General features: G+C 48.7%; 1 protein-coding gene across 1 annotated transcript in view; it reads left to right on the plus strand.

Annotated features, from left to right (window-relative positions):
* Positions 1–13,196, plus strand: part of LOC119388284 (transcription factor Dp-1) — a 147,503-nt gene that overhangs the window by 109,213 nt on the left and 25,094 nt on the right. The window lies entirely within an intron of this gene.

Below are 13,196 nucleotides of genomic sequence, written 5' to 3' on the forward strand. Positions count from 1 at the left end.
TGTCAAATGAAACCCCAACAGCTGCAAGCCTCCGCATGGTATAGTGCGTGCCGTCCTGTCATCACCATTGACTGCCACGCGCATCCGGTTTGACCGCACTGCGCATATGCGCGCCTGTCCATGGTGATAACTGGACGGCGCGCACTATACCGTTGCGAAGGCTTGCCGGTGTTTGGGTTTCATTTGACGCGGATAGTACATTTATTAACCTGCTTTTACATCACGGCGAGCTCGCCAGCCGAATCTAATACACAACTAGTAACATGCTAAGTAACCGTATACAATGCCAATTATAATACCCGGAAAACATAACATACCCAAGACAACGTAAGATACAATGCACCAAGAGGAGCTCGTGGGAAATGAGCCGCGGTATCGTCGTCCCCCATGAACCCCGTCGTGGGAGACGTCCATCTCCAAAGAGACTCGCTGCTGTTTCTTGAAACCCTCCCAACCTCCCAGGCGGCACTGCCAGCGCCACCGCGCTAAGCCTACATCGCACAAGCACAGCACCACATCTCGCTCGGCGGCTGGTAATGGTAACTGCGGCTAATCCGCGAGGCACGGGTGCGCCACAAGATGCAAATGTCATTACAGGGTTGACAGCACCCCCACATGCCCCCATGTCACGAGATAAAGGGCATGAGGCACATGCCAAACGGCGGAATGCGTCGATAGTGTGTGTAGTATGGAAAATTACCCGATTGTGTCCACCCATGCCACGTTGGTGCACGCGATTGACCACTGAAGGGCTTGTGGCATGCGACCCGAGCCATGGTCGGAAAGACGAGAAGAAGAGACGGGACTGTTTGGTGGAGCTCCGGACTGAGAAGGTCAAGGAAGTTAGCATCACAACCGCAACAAAAGCAGCGGGCACCCGGTTCTGGAGGCTGCCGGCACGAGAGGCTGGGGAAGTGGCCGTCGACCTTGGGAGACACTGAGTGAGGCTGCCCGCACTTGCCGCACCTGATCACCGCAGTTCTGGTGTGTCAACAGCTCTCCCCCTTCGTATCAGGATGGCAGCGGCCCACACTACAGTCATCGGAGCGCCTTGTCATCAGTTGGGTCCAGGCAGCACGGAACTGAGGCCAATGACGAGTTAGGCCTAACCTACCGGGACACGGGCGAGGAAGTCTAGCGGTGAGTTGGGCGGAAGCGACCGATGACGACCACGGGAGCTTGCTGAGGACGTCGTCGATGAACTATACCTTATTCCGAAGATTCATAAGGTGTCCACAGATGAACTGCTTATCGCGCAAATCCCGGGCAGGCCTATAGTATCTAACAATAATACACCTACTGAGTCGCTATCAACATTTCTAAATCATCATTTGTCTAAAATACCATCTAACCTACCGTCTTTTGTTCAAGATATGCCTTAGTTCCTTTGAATCATAGATTCTATTAACGAAACACGAATACTCTTGGATCAGGCCATTCTGGTAACATTAGATGTCTGCTCCTTGTATACGAATACAGTAAAACCTCGTTTATCCGGATCTCGTTAACTCGTAAATTCGGTTAACTCGAACTAGCTGCGCGGTCCCGGCAAAAGTGTGTATACTTCAATGGTGTGTAATGGTCGTTAATTCGGAGGGATTTAGCCGCGCACCGGTTAACTCAGATAACTCCGGAGTCGGGACTCCATGCTTTGAGTAACGCGATCGCGGCGGCTTAGAGGCTCAAGCACTGCTTGCCATAACCGACGGCGCAATCGGAGTTTCGGAGAAACCGAAACCGAACGAACAACTGCAGCAGAAAATGATCATGATGATAGTGAATGAGGGGGAAGTGGCTAGGTCGCGCTAGTCACCTAGCCACTTCCCTGTTAAGTGACGGAAATAGCGGGCCGCAAACGCTAATGCTAACTTAGCGTACGCTATTCTAAAACTGCCTATTATCTTGGCCCCCGCACCGTCTGCCGTGGGGGTTGCGTGTTTCCAGAGTTCAGTTAGAAGGTCAATGACGGCGTCAGAATCAGAGAAGTGCTTGCAAGTGTTTCTGGACTCATACACAACTGAGTTTCCGTGCTTTGTGACTTTGCGGAAAGGTGACAAGTACGGATTCTGTACTACGTGCGCCTGTGAACTGCCAGATGCCTTCACAAGTAAAGAAGTTTGGTTCAAGCAGCTCAAAACAAACATCATAACCCCTTTCTGATGTCAATCTCCAGTCTCAGTAATTTCCGCTATGCAACCCCTCCCCCCCATTGCTGCGGTCTCCCGAATTTTCATGCTGTGAGGTTGGCAGGTATGCAGTGGTAATGCTCGAGCCACCTGTACATTATTGCAACCAACTCCAGCCACCATAAATTTTGTTGCTTGATGGAAGAAAATCAGGGTAAGTACGCAGTTGAACATGGTAACACAAAGGCTTTAATTATAAATAAAATATAGGAAGATATTTTTGCAGGATTTTCATTGAAATATGGCCCTTAAGTAGTCTTAGAACAAGTTAATAATCACTTTCGTTAAAGAAACAAACGCGAACCTCACTTTTCGGGTCCCCTTTTTCTACCACCCAGCCGCGAGCAATTGGGTCTAGGCACTCTATGCAACATATTCCATTTTCCAGTACTGTTAGGGAAATACTAGTTAAATCTCTTTTGCGTTAGATATGTGGTACGATGTGAACTAATATGGTTGATGTGTAGAAAGCTTTGTACTCTACGCCACGAGCTTTCATTTGTACGTGATCTCGCGTGCCGGCTGCCTCAACGTACCGTAGTATGGATACAGACAGAGGAGCTTTGAAAATTCAAGCTCAGCTTTTCTGTGACTTCAGAAAAGACACAAGCTGGCTCAGTCGTCATTAGTGAAACCAAGAAAGCCAGCTACGGACTAAATATGTCTATTAAATTTATTTTATCATAATAACGCCACACATCGATGTTAAGACCATACATGGGTATTAAAGTAGGCTCAATTTTCTCACTTAAAACAAAATAATGCAACATCTTTTTGCAGCACAATATTTAGCAGTCATAGTCGGGTATAGTTCATCATTTTCATAAAAATTGATGATGATTATTTTTTTAAAAACGAACCTGTAATGTTGCAATTTTCACTAGTTTTGCAATTATGACATTTTTGGGATTTTATAATGAAATAAATATGTGGTGTAGTCACATAATTTTTTGCTTAATTAGTGAAAAACCTTTCGTAGAATTGTGAGAAATATTTTCAGCTTCAGCGAAAACTGCGAAAAAAGACCCTTGAATTTGGGGTCAGCCAGAGGCAGTTGCTCAAAAATCGAAGTTTGGCAATTTTTCAAAAATGTATTGTCAGTGACACAAACTTAAGTTTCCATAGTCCGATAGTACTATTGGTGTAGACTTATGAAAAATTAACACTGATGTCCACAATGCGTTAAGTTTTTAGTGATAGGCCTCCCAATTTGCGAAATCTGAAAGTTGTAGAAGTGCCTTTTTCCACATGTAGTGAAACGCGAATTTTTCCCTAGAAATCAGTGACAATTTTCGCAAAACGAAGGTTCATTCCTTTCTATAGAGACATTTGCCCAACTCATATAAAAATTTCGTGGAAAACAAAAAATAGTCGGGACCCCCCTTGGTCTGTCCTCATCTGAACACACCCAGCACCGATTACGTGAGATATTGGTGTTAAAAAGCATTGACACCATGGTCAAAAAAGTTTGTGCACTCACGAGTAGACTCGGATCGAGTCTGAGTGAATATGGCTGAGTAATATTTTGGTCAGTTCATGTCCGAGTGAGTCCGGATGAGAAAAATTTTACTGATCCTAGTTTGATAGTCAAAAAATTTTGGTGAATCTGAGTCCGAGCGAGCTCCACCTTTTTGCCAACCTATGCCTGGCACCAAACCTGATTTAACCAAGTTTTTCCTAAATGAGTAAAAATCTGGTGATTTCTTTATAATTTTGACACAGATGGGTTTTTCTTCAAGCGGGTGCTTTAACGCTGTCGCAGTAAAACATCTCGCTGCCCTACTCACGACCCTAGGTTTCTTTTGACAGACCTGCATGCAGTGCTCATGCGCAGAACAAAAAATTGAAACAGCAGGTTCTCTTGCATACCAGATGGTGCCATGGTTAGTGGTGGTTTATTGTCCCTATAAATGCTCTCACGAGAACACTATGGTGGTTGCTTTTGTTATATTATGGTTTATGCGACAGGATCGTCTCCTGTAATTTTCTTGCTCGGCCCTGTGCAATTACTGCATTCGTTCTTCCTGTAACTGCATATCAGTAGCCTGTGATAGCTTGACGTGACTGTCTACTTGGCCTTTGTCGCCTAGACATGGCAGGCTCCGTGACCTGGCTACCTTAAAGGGGCCCTGCAACACTTTTCCAAGTGATTGTCTAATGACTTCACTCAAAGAGTTTATTGCCTCATGAATCGACTGCCGCAAAAGCTTTTAGAATCCGTCAAGTACGAGCCGAGTCGCAGGGATTTGCCTCACGCTTTAAGCAGTTTCTCTCTTCTTTCATACGAGCGAGTGAAGGGATGACAAGGGGAGCAAGAAGATGCGTCCCTTCGTGAGCATGCCTTCAGCACTTTTTCTTTTTTTCTTCGAACGTGTGGCTTTCTGGCAGCCTCGATACTCAATGGAGTCGAGACCACCGTGGGTTCAGGCTTAGCATGCCACAGAGCTGTGTCACGTGCAGCACACCACTCCGCGCACGCTCAGCTAGCAAAGGTGTCGAGCGCCGCGTGGCAAAATACAGTGTCCGATCTAAAAACACAGCAAACACTTTATTTGGGAAAGCAAAGGGCTTCCGCACGCGGACGGTACAGAACGGGGAGCTGCGAGCACGTCGCAGCTGTCAATGGCGAGCTTTGACACACCGCCCGAGAAAAGGTCTCTCACTGCTATGCTGTGAATAGACCTTTTTCAAGCAATCCCAGAACCCCCCACGGGCGCGCGAAGCACTATGGGAAAAGTGTGTACGGCGAGCCCGCCGGCTGTTCCATCGCTCGCTGCTCGTTGGCGCCGTGGGAGCACCAAACGAAAGAAACGCGTCGCTGCAGCTTGGCTATTATTAAATCCTAAATACTACACATGTCTGAACGTACCTGCATGTACTATCTCTACGCACGAAATGCGAAAGGAATGATGCAGTCAGTGTAGGTATTACTGAGCGGATGTATACCGGAAGTAGCAGTTAAGCGGCATGCAAGTTATCACGTACGTGCCGATACATGCAGTCAAAACGTGCTTTCGTGAGAGATGTGAGCTGGAACATCGAATTCGTATTTATTCAATGATTACTTGTTCACAAGCCGCTATGGCATTCAATGCCATAGCGGCTCGTGATCGGGTTTAACCAAACTGTAGAGAGGTGTTACAGTGTTCAGGTATACAGATGATTATTTGATCTTAATTGACAAGTCACGCGCTGTACAAAGAAGTGAGCACATTCTAAACGTGTTTAAAGAAAAAGGATTGAGACTAGAATTCACTTGCGAAATGCCTTGCTCTGATAATTTGCAGTTTCTTGATACATGCTTTTAAGTTTCACTGCGGAGCATGTTTGCGGGCAGTATCGTTCAGCGAAATCGGTGTTTAATTTCGCGTCGGCGCATTCGACTATTGTTAAACGAGGAATTGTTATGTCATGATTACGCACGGCATTGGAAAAATACTTGCGCACATAGTATGAGCAGTAGTTTCCAGCTGCAAAGTGATCAAAGCGGCGGGATATCCTGCGTATCGTTGTATCGGTTTGCGAAAATCTGTTCGCATGGTAAAGAAAGATTAACACAGACGTCCTCCATCTGTAAATAATGAAGAAACTAGAAATATTGCAGTTATTTCACATATGTATAAGAAGTCGCATGGCCTGAAGAACGTAAGGAAGCGATGTCGGGGTGAAGGTTGTGTTTGCTGCCCCAAAATAAGCTTAGTCTCAATAAGGTCGCAGGGGTCTGCGGTGGGCAAAGAAAAATGCAGTCAGAGGCATGCCAATTGTTTTGTATATTGCGTAGGAGTGAACCGCAAATTTCTCTTTCTTGTGTTCACATGTACATCGACCAGACTGGTCGATGTATTATTACGCGCCTCAGCGCGAGCATCGAAATTAATTGAATGGAGCCGTCTCATCTCTCATCGCTATGTCAGTCATGAAAATGTAATCCCATCTTCGAAATCACAGCAATTTTGTACCATCAACCTAATCAGACAACGCAAGAAATTTCGGAGGCACATCATGTCACAAATAATGACACACTTTGTGTCAGTCAACCTTCTCAGCCGTTACAAGACAAGAAATTCAACTTTATTAATCGACTGTAAGCACGCGCCTTGGTTGTTTGACTTTTTGTGCCTCTTTATGACACGCGCGACGCGCTCCCATTTTTGTATATATGTTTTTTTTACGCGTGCAATAAACTTTCAGTTGTGTGTGAGCGCTGGTTTGTGCATTTCCTTCCTTGTACTGCTCCTTTCTTTTTTCGCTCTAAGTATTATTCCAACCTGTAGCTGTAGCACCAACGAAACGAAGGTTAGTAAGCACTTATCGTTCTTTACATATATGGTGCGAGCGACGCAATGAATGTATCTCATTTCCCCGAATGCCGACTGCACTTTCTAGTGTACTCTTTAAAATGTCAGAACCTCACACTGTGTTCGTCGACAGTGTCGATGGACGTTGTTTCTAAATGCATCCGCGAATCATAGACCGCTCCTGCACTTCATAGGCAACCGAGTTGTATTTTTATTTTATTTATGCCGTAAGGCGCACTGGCGCCAAAAAAGTGAGAAGTGACGCTTCTGAGCCGCTCAACTAGTTTAACAGTGGGACAGACGGAAATCGTCGAGAGGCCGTCGCAGCTAAATAGTGAAGTTCGCGATTGAATTGCGCAGTAACATGTTGCACCTTGCCAAATTAGTCCTGGCACGGCGCAAGCGGAAAGCTACACCGCGAGGCTCGCGCGCTCGTTGAGGCGGCTGCTGCGGCGTACACACATTTCCCATGACCGCTTGCGCGCCCGTTGGTGGCGCTCGTGTGCTTGAAAAAGGTCTATTCTCGCAATGACCAATGGGCCTGGTCATGAGAGCTAGGGCAAATCTACATACGCGTGGGTCTCCGGCAAGTGCGGCTTAGCATAGCACGACTACGCGCAAGCACTAGGCACCGCTCTTCGGCTTAGCATACGGAACCGGATCTGGCAACAAGGTTAACGCGCCCCCTGAGGTTGCCAAAGCACCATAGTCAGGCTACAGTCTGGTGATTGGATTCCCAAAGGGGACGTCGGACAAGAAGGACGACACACGTGCTTACCGAGCACTGCCCAGGGTGAGAGACAGGGTCCCGGCGCGCGCAGCTTGGTCACGCAGAATCTCATGACTCTGAGACCACGCGCAGCACCACCTCAAGAACAGGCTCATAGCAAAAGGTGGCACCACTTGCCGTCACGGGAGAATGGGAGAGTGAAGGGATTAGCAGAATGGCAAAATGCACGCACAGAGGCTTCAGGCGCGCCTCGGATCCCCACAACTTTCAGTGTGATTGCAAGGATGCGCGTGGGTACGTGGTGGTGTCTCGTGGCGGCCACGGTAATTATGCAGCTCACAATACTCAAATCAGCCAACGGCCGAGGACTTTGGGTATACGGCGCAGTGATTTTGGTATATGGCATCATTTGTAGAGAGAATAGGGAGCGATTTTTAGCTGACTTTAAGAATTATAAATTACAGGCCGCGTGCTGCGCTATGTGCGGAAGCAGAAGGGCTTCTGCGCGAGGACGGTACACAGTGGGGGAGCTGCAAGCACATCACAGCTGGCAATGGCGAGCTCGGGAAAAGGTCCCTCACGGCTATGCTGTGCACTCTTGCAATGACCACTGGGCCTGGCCGCAAAAACTAAGGCAAATCTTCACACGCGTGGGCCTCGGAGTTTGTGCGGCTCAGCATAGTTTGACCTCGCACGAGCACTAGGCACCGCTTTTTGGCTTAGCGTACGGAACCGTGGCTAGCACAAAGGTAGACACTCCTGCCGAGGATGCCGAGGGCACCGTAGGCCGGTTGCAGTCCAGCGATTCCCAAAGGGGTCGTCGGACAGGTTAGGGAAACACGTTCTTGCCAAGCGCCGCCTGAGGAAAGGGAGAGCAATCCTGACGCACGTGTGTCTCGGTTCTCTTTAAATTTTGCAGCTCCGAGACCATGCGCAGCGCCACCATGTGAACAGGCGCATGGCGAAAGGTGGCACCACTTGTCATTGCGGGTTAACAGAAAAGCGAAGGGATTAGCAGAACAGCGAAATGTCCGTGCAAAGGCCTCGGGCACGCCTCAGATCCCCACAACGGAATGCTCACTTGCCACCGAGCAGGGGCAAATTTTGGGGGGGGGGGGAGTGCACCTCTTTGATCTGCAGTGGGGGGCCGGTTAGGCAGATGTGGTCAAGCGTGATTTTGTGCTCTGTATACCATGGCAAAAAGATATTTCGGGGGGGGGGGGGGGGTACACGGGCCCGGTGTGCCACCTCCTGCCTACGCTACTGCCACCAAGGTATACTTGGAGAGGTGCAGTAGCAGCTTGTGCCTGTAGCACTTTTTTGGGTTAAGTGTCAAGACTTCCACTGTGTCCAGGGGACTGGATGCAGCTTTCCTGGCACATGCGGCATCTGGAAATGGTACTGCATAGCCTTCAGCCGGAGTCTCTGTATACGAGGTGGCAGCATGTCCAGCTCCATCTTGCCAAGGAGTTGAACGAGCAGCAGGTGGTCTGTTCTGATGCCAACGGTGATGCCGTGAACGATGACGATGATAGATTCTTTTATTAGGCAAAGGGAGGATCGAAGGCCACTGATGAGGAGGTTGGGGGTGGGGGAGGGTTGGTAGGCACACACTAAATCACGCGCGCCAAGCCGCTACTAACTCCAAAGTGGGCTAATGTGATAAGCTGGTGAGGGTGTTAGGGCAGGACAACGTAAAATGAGATGCTCCATGTTGGCTATGCGTGGAGAGTGGCAAAAGGTACATATGCAGGGGGCGGAGGTGCCTATGCCCCTCTTCCGGTCAGCAAGAGTCTGCCGTTGATGAACTATGTGAGGGGTAGTGGCTGTGTTTGCTAGCACTTTGTTAATAAATATTTCCTGGGATCAGCTGAGGGCGAGGTTCTTAAATATACGAGGAGGGATGACATCTTTGAGTCTCTCCCGGTTAGTGTACTTGAGGAAGCATCGCAGTCGTGCCATTTCGGAATGAGAGCTCGGTGGCAAATTCGTGTAGGGGTGGCGACCAAGATCGGGAGATCCATGTAGGAGAGGTTGGAGATGATATGGTAGAACTCGAGCATTCGAGGTGGCGAGACTGTGTGCCACCTCCTTACCTCCCCCTTGGATCCCCACGTGACCTGGCGTCCAGGCGACACTTGTGTCAGTGCCATTCTTCTGTTTGTGCAGGAGAATTTTGCGGATGCGTAAAGCTGCAACATCTTCTGTATTGGGATTCTCGATGTCCTTTAATGCTTCATATGAGCCCATGTATATAGTTGATGGCGCTATGTTATCCTGTAGGGCTGTTCAAATGGCCAAAAGTTCTGCTTGTGTAGGCGTGGTGTAGTCCATTCTGCATATGTAGCGCTTGGCCTCACCGGTCGAGGGTTTGTACCATGCTAAGGCCAGGCTTTGCCCATCGAGAGTGGCGTCAGTAAATGCGGCATTGGTAGTGTGCAGATTGTGTCGCTGAGAAAGCCGCTGTCTCGCCGCAGTGGCTCCGATTGGGAGTGGTGTGGATGTCTTGGAGTGGGCACAGGAGAGGAAAGTTAAGGGTATCTTTACTAGCCATGTCCCGGGGTTCCATACGGACACGTCGGGTGTCCCAAAGCAAGGTGTCTTGCCCCTGTATGGTGAGGTGTAAACGGTTGTATAGAGATGTCTGCGAATTTCTGAGAATATCATCAATGGGTGGCATGGGCATTAGGTTCTGCAGTTTTTGTATATTGGTAAACTTACAGAGGCCCGTGATAGTCCGAAGGATGTGTCGGTGGAGAACTTGCAGTTTTTTCGGCTTTTTTTGACAGCGATATGACGATGCCTCCGTAAGTGATTTTACCAGTAGCGATTGATCTGACTATGGTAGCGCAGGCTGATTGGTGTGCTCCACCAAATTTATTGGAGATGCACTTTATTGTGTTCAGTAGCTTTGGCCCTTGTGTTTTGAGCTCGGTGGTCCAAAGATGTCCCGTATTACAGCTGTGGATGGGAATACCGAGAATTTTAATGTGCCCGTGTATTGTAATAACTTGATGTGGTCCTAGTGTTAACGTTATTGCCTGCACTGTTGGAAGAGCACTACGTCTGCCATTGACGCAAAGTTGAGTTTTGTCTGGGGCTAAGTCAGTGCTATTTTTGGATGGGTATCTTCGAGTGCAATCAGAGCAGCTTGAAGTTCATTTGTCATATCCTGAATGTTCCCGCCATGGTCCTCTGCTTCGGTCCAAATGGTTATATCATCCGCATATATGGTATATTGTAGAGTATGTGCGCAAAGCTCGGACGAACACAGGAAAAACGATGTAGACAGAAGGAGCGCAAACTATCAACTGATTTATTCTTTAGCTTATATAAGCTTCTTCAAACGTCACAAGAAAAGTGGATAAGGAGAGAAAGCAAACAAATTATGCCCACCTCATGTCAAGCAAAACCTGCACAAGAAATTGCCTTCTGCCTTATATAGGTTAACCGAAGTATCGCTTATGCAATCATCTCCCTTCTCTTTAATGATAAAAGCTTCCAACAGTTCCCGCCCCAATCTGTTCCTGCTCTTTCCTAAAATCTTTATCTTTTTAAGCAAAGGCTCGCATCCTAAACATGTGCCGCAATGAGCGGGCAGGTGCGCTCCTTCTTTATTTCGAACCGACAAGGCATGCTTCTTGGCGCGCTCATTTATGCAACGCCCCGTTTGTCCCACGTAGGACTTTCCACATTTGAGGGGTATTTCATACACCACTTTCGTGGCACATTTGACAAAGCTTTCAGCATGCTTGATTCCACAACCATTGCGTAGGGATTCCTTTCCGCCAATCCTTGGAACATAATCCGGCAAGCTTTTTGGGTGCTGAAAACACCATCGCGACGCCATGCCGATTTGCCACTTTTTTCATGTTGTGGCCGACCTTGTGCATAAATGGCATAACAATGCGCTTCTTTTTCGGTGGGCACTCGGTGCTGCCACCACGTCTTCCATCATTTTTGATCTTCTTAAGAAGATTGTCAGCCACTGCTGTGATTACCTCACAAGGGAACCCGGCCGCTAGAAGCCTGCCAACTTGATTATCGAAACTGTCATGCATGGTGCAGATTGCGTGGCATTTTCCAAGTGATGCTGTCATGTCCAGGTGCAGAATCACATCTGCCCTGTTTTACGGCTGCATGAAGCTCCCCCAGCGTGACAGGAGCGTCCAGGTCTGGGCTTGTGAATTCAATCTTCGGCGTTTCGAGTGGAAAGGGCGCCCTAATGCTAGCATGAGGAAAAAATGTTTTTATGATTTCCTCTTCCTGCTCGGCATTGTCGTGTCTGAGTGCAAGTGTCTCGAGTGGAGAGGGTGCTTTGCTTTTACCAAGCAACTTGCGAAGAATCCCCCAAAGCTGCTTCATGCCTTTTATTTTTCCGAGTCGCTCACAAGTGGAGACCTATTGCGCTTGACTGAGTTCCTCCCCGTGTTGCCTAATCAGCTTTAATATTTCTCTGATACTACGGAGAGTCTGGTACCTTCTGCCGTTGGTCTTGTACTTTTGTGTGAGCTTGTTGGCTCTCTTCCATAGGGCAATCATTCGCGAGTCAACGCCTCCATCACCTTCTTCGCCAAAAGTTTCTTCAGTGGCAGAGCGAAGGTTGTTACGCAAATGTTGTGTGAATTCTTCGATGGTTTCGAATTTTCCTTCGGTGCCGTCCCAAAAGTGGCACCAGTTGATAGATCGAATACATGCGCGTTGTTTGCGAATTTTCTTATTAATAGTGAAAATAATGGGGTAATGATCACTGCCCCACGTGGTAGAATGAGCCTCCCAGCGTTTAACTACTTTAGGTGTGGCTATGGTCAAGTCCGGAGTGGTATCGGTCTGCTTTGCATGGAGCCCCGCCCTAGTGAGTGTCACCGATCTCGGAGGCGTGTGCGTTGGAGATAGATTGAGAATGCGCAGGTAGGCACAGCAAACATAATTTAATTGCACACCTGAAAAACTATAAGAAAAACACTCAAAACAACTAACAATGAAAATCTTACAAACACTAGAGCAATCTGCGAAAATAGACAAACACAATTCTCAGTACTTCTACACCTCCGACTCACGTCGCTACTACAGAGTCTGTCTGGCCACTTAGGCCTCGCCAATGGAACACTCTTACTTGGTTCCGTTACACGCCGTAAGTCCAGCCTCCGTTGTGCTGGTTCCCCAGTCGATGTCGCCGACGATCTTCTGTCGTCCCGATGAACTGTCGTCCCGATGCATAACAGACCACAAAGCTGCCGTAAGCCTTTTCCCAGTCGCTGACGTGGCAAGGCGTCTCTGTCGCTTAGGCCTAAGTACGAGCTCGGCCCCTGCTGTACCCGATGACGTGGCGTCCCGGGGATTGTTGCTGGCTGAAGCTTGAAGGGGGACTGCTGCTGGTGCGTCCGGAATTGCCACAAGGTGCTGCAGCACCTCCGAGGAGCCTCGCCCGAGCGTCGTCGAGGTCAACGGCCACGCCACGGAGTGCCAGCGTCACGGCCTCCGGAATCGAACGCTCGCTGCCTTCCCATTGACAGAACGTAGCTGCCAATACGACCTTCTTCTCCAGTAGCCACGCAGACAATGCCAGCTCATCGAACTGCTGCCTTCGTTTACGGCTCGTGTCACGCGCATCGCGCCGTGTGCTACCCTGCACGCGCTCGTGCCTGTTCCGCGTGCTTCTCCTCCTACTTCGTCGTCTTCGTCGTCCATACGTCCTGTCCTTACTCATGACAGTGAGAGCCCCAATTTTGTTGCAAATATGAAGTGGAACTGATTCCAGTTGATCAGCCAGTAGGTGTCCTTTCGAATCGGCAGAGGTATATCCCCAGATATCACTTTTGGATTACTATCTGAGTACTCTTGGCCTCGCTCAGCAGCTGCTGTATCCACACGTGTTCGTCCGGTGAAGTGGCGCCGCCCCGAGGGCGGTAGCAGACCGAAAAGACCACCAGTTAGTGTTGCCTGCCTTTGCCCGGGAGAGCGAGCTTGGCTGCCACGAGG

The sequence above is a fragment of the Rhipicephalus sanguineus genome, chromosome 3, assembly GCF_013339695.2.
Source record: "Rhipicephalus sanguineus isolate Rsan-2018 chromosome 3, BIME_Rsan_1.4, whole genome shotgun sequence".
NCBI classification, from domain to species: domain Eukaryota; kingdom Metazoa; phylum Arthropoda; class Arachnida; order Ixodida; family Ixodidae; genus Rhipicephalus; species Rhipicephalus sanguineus.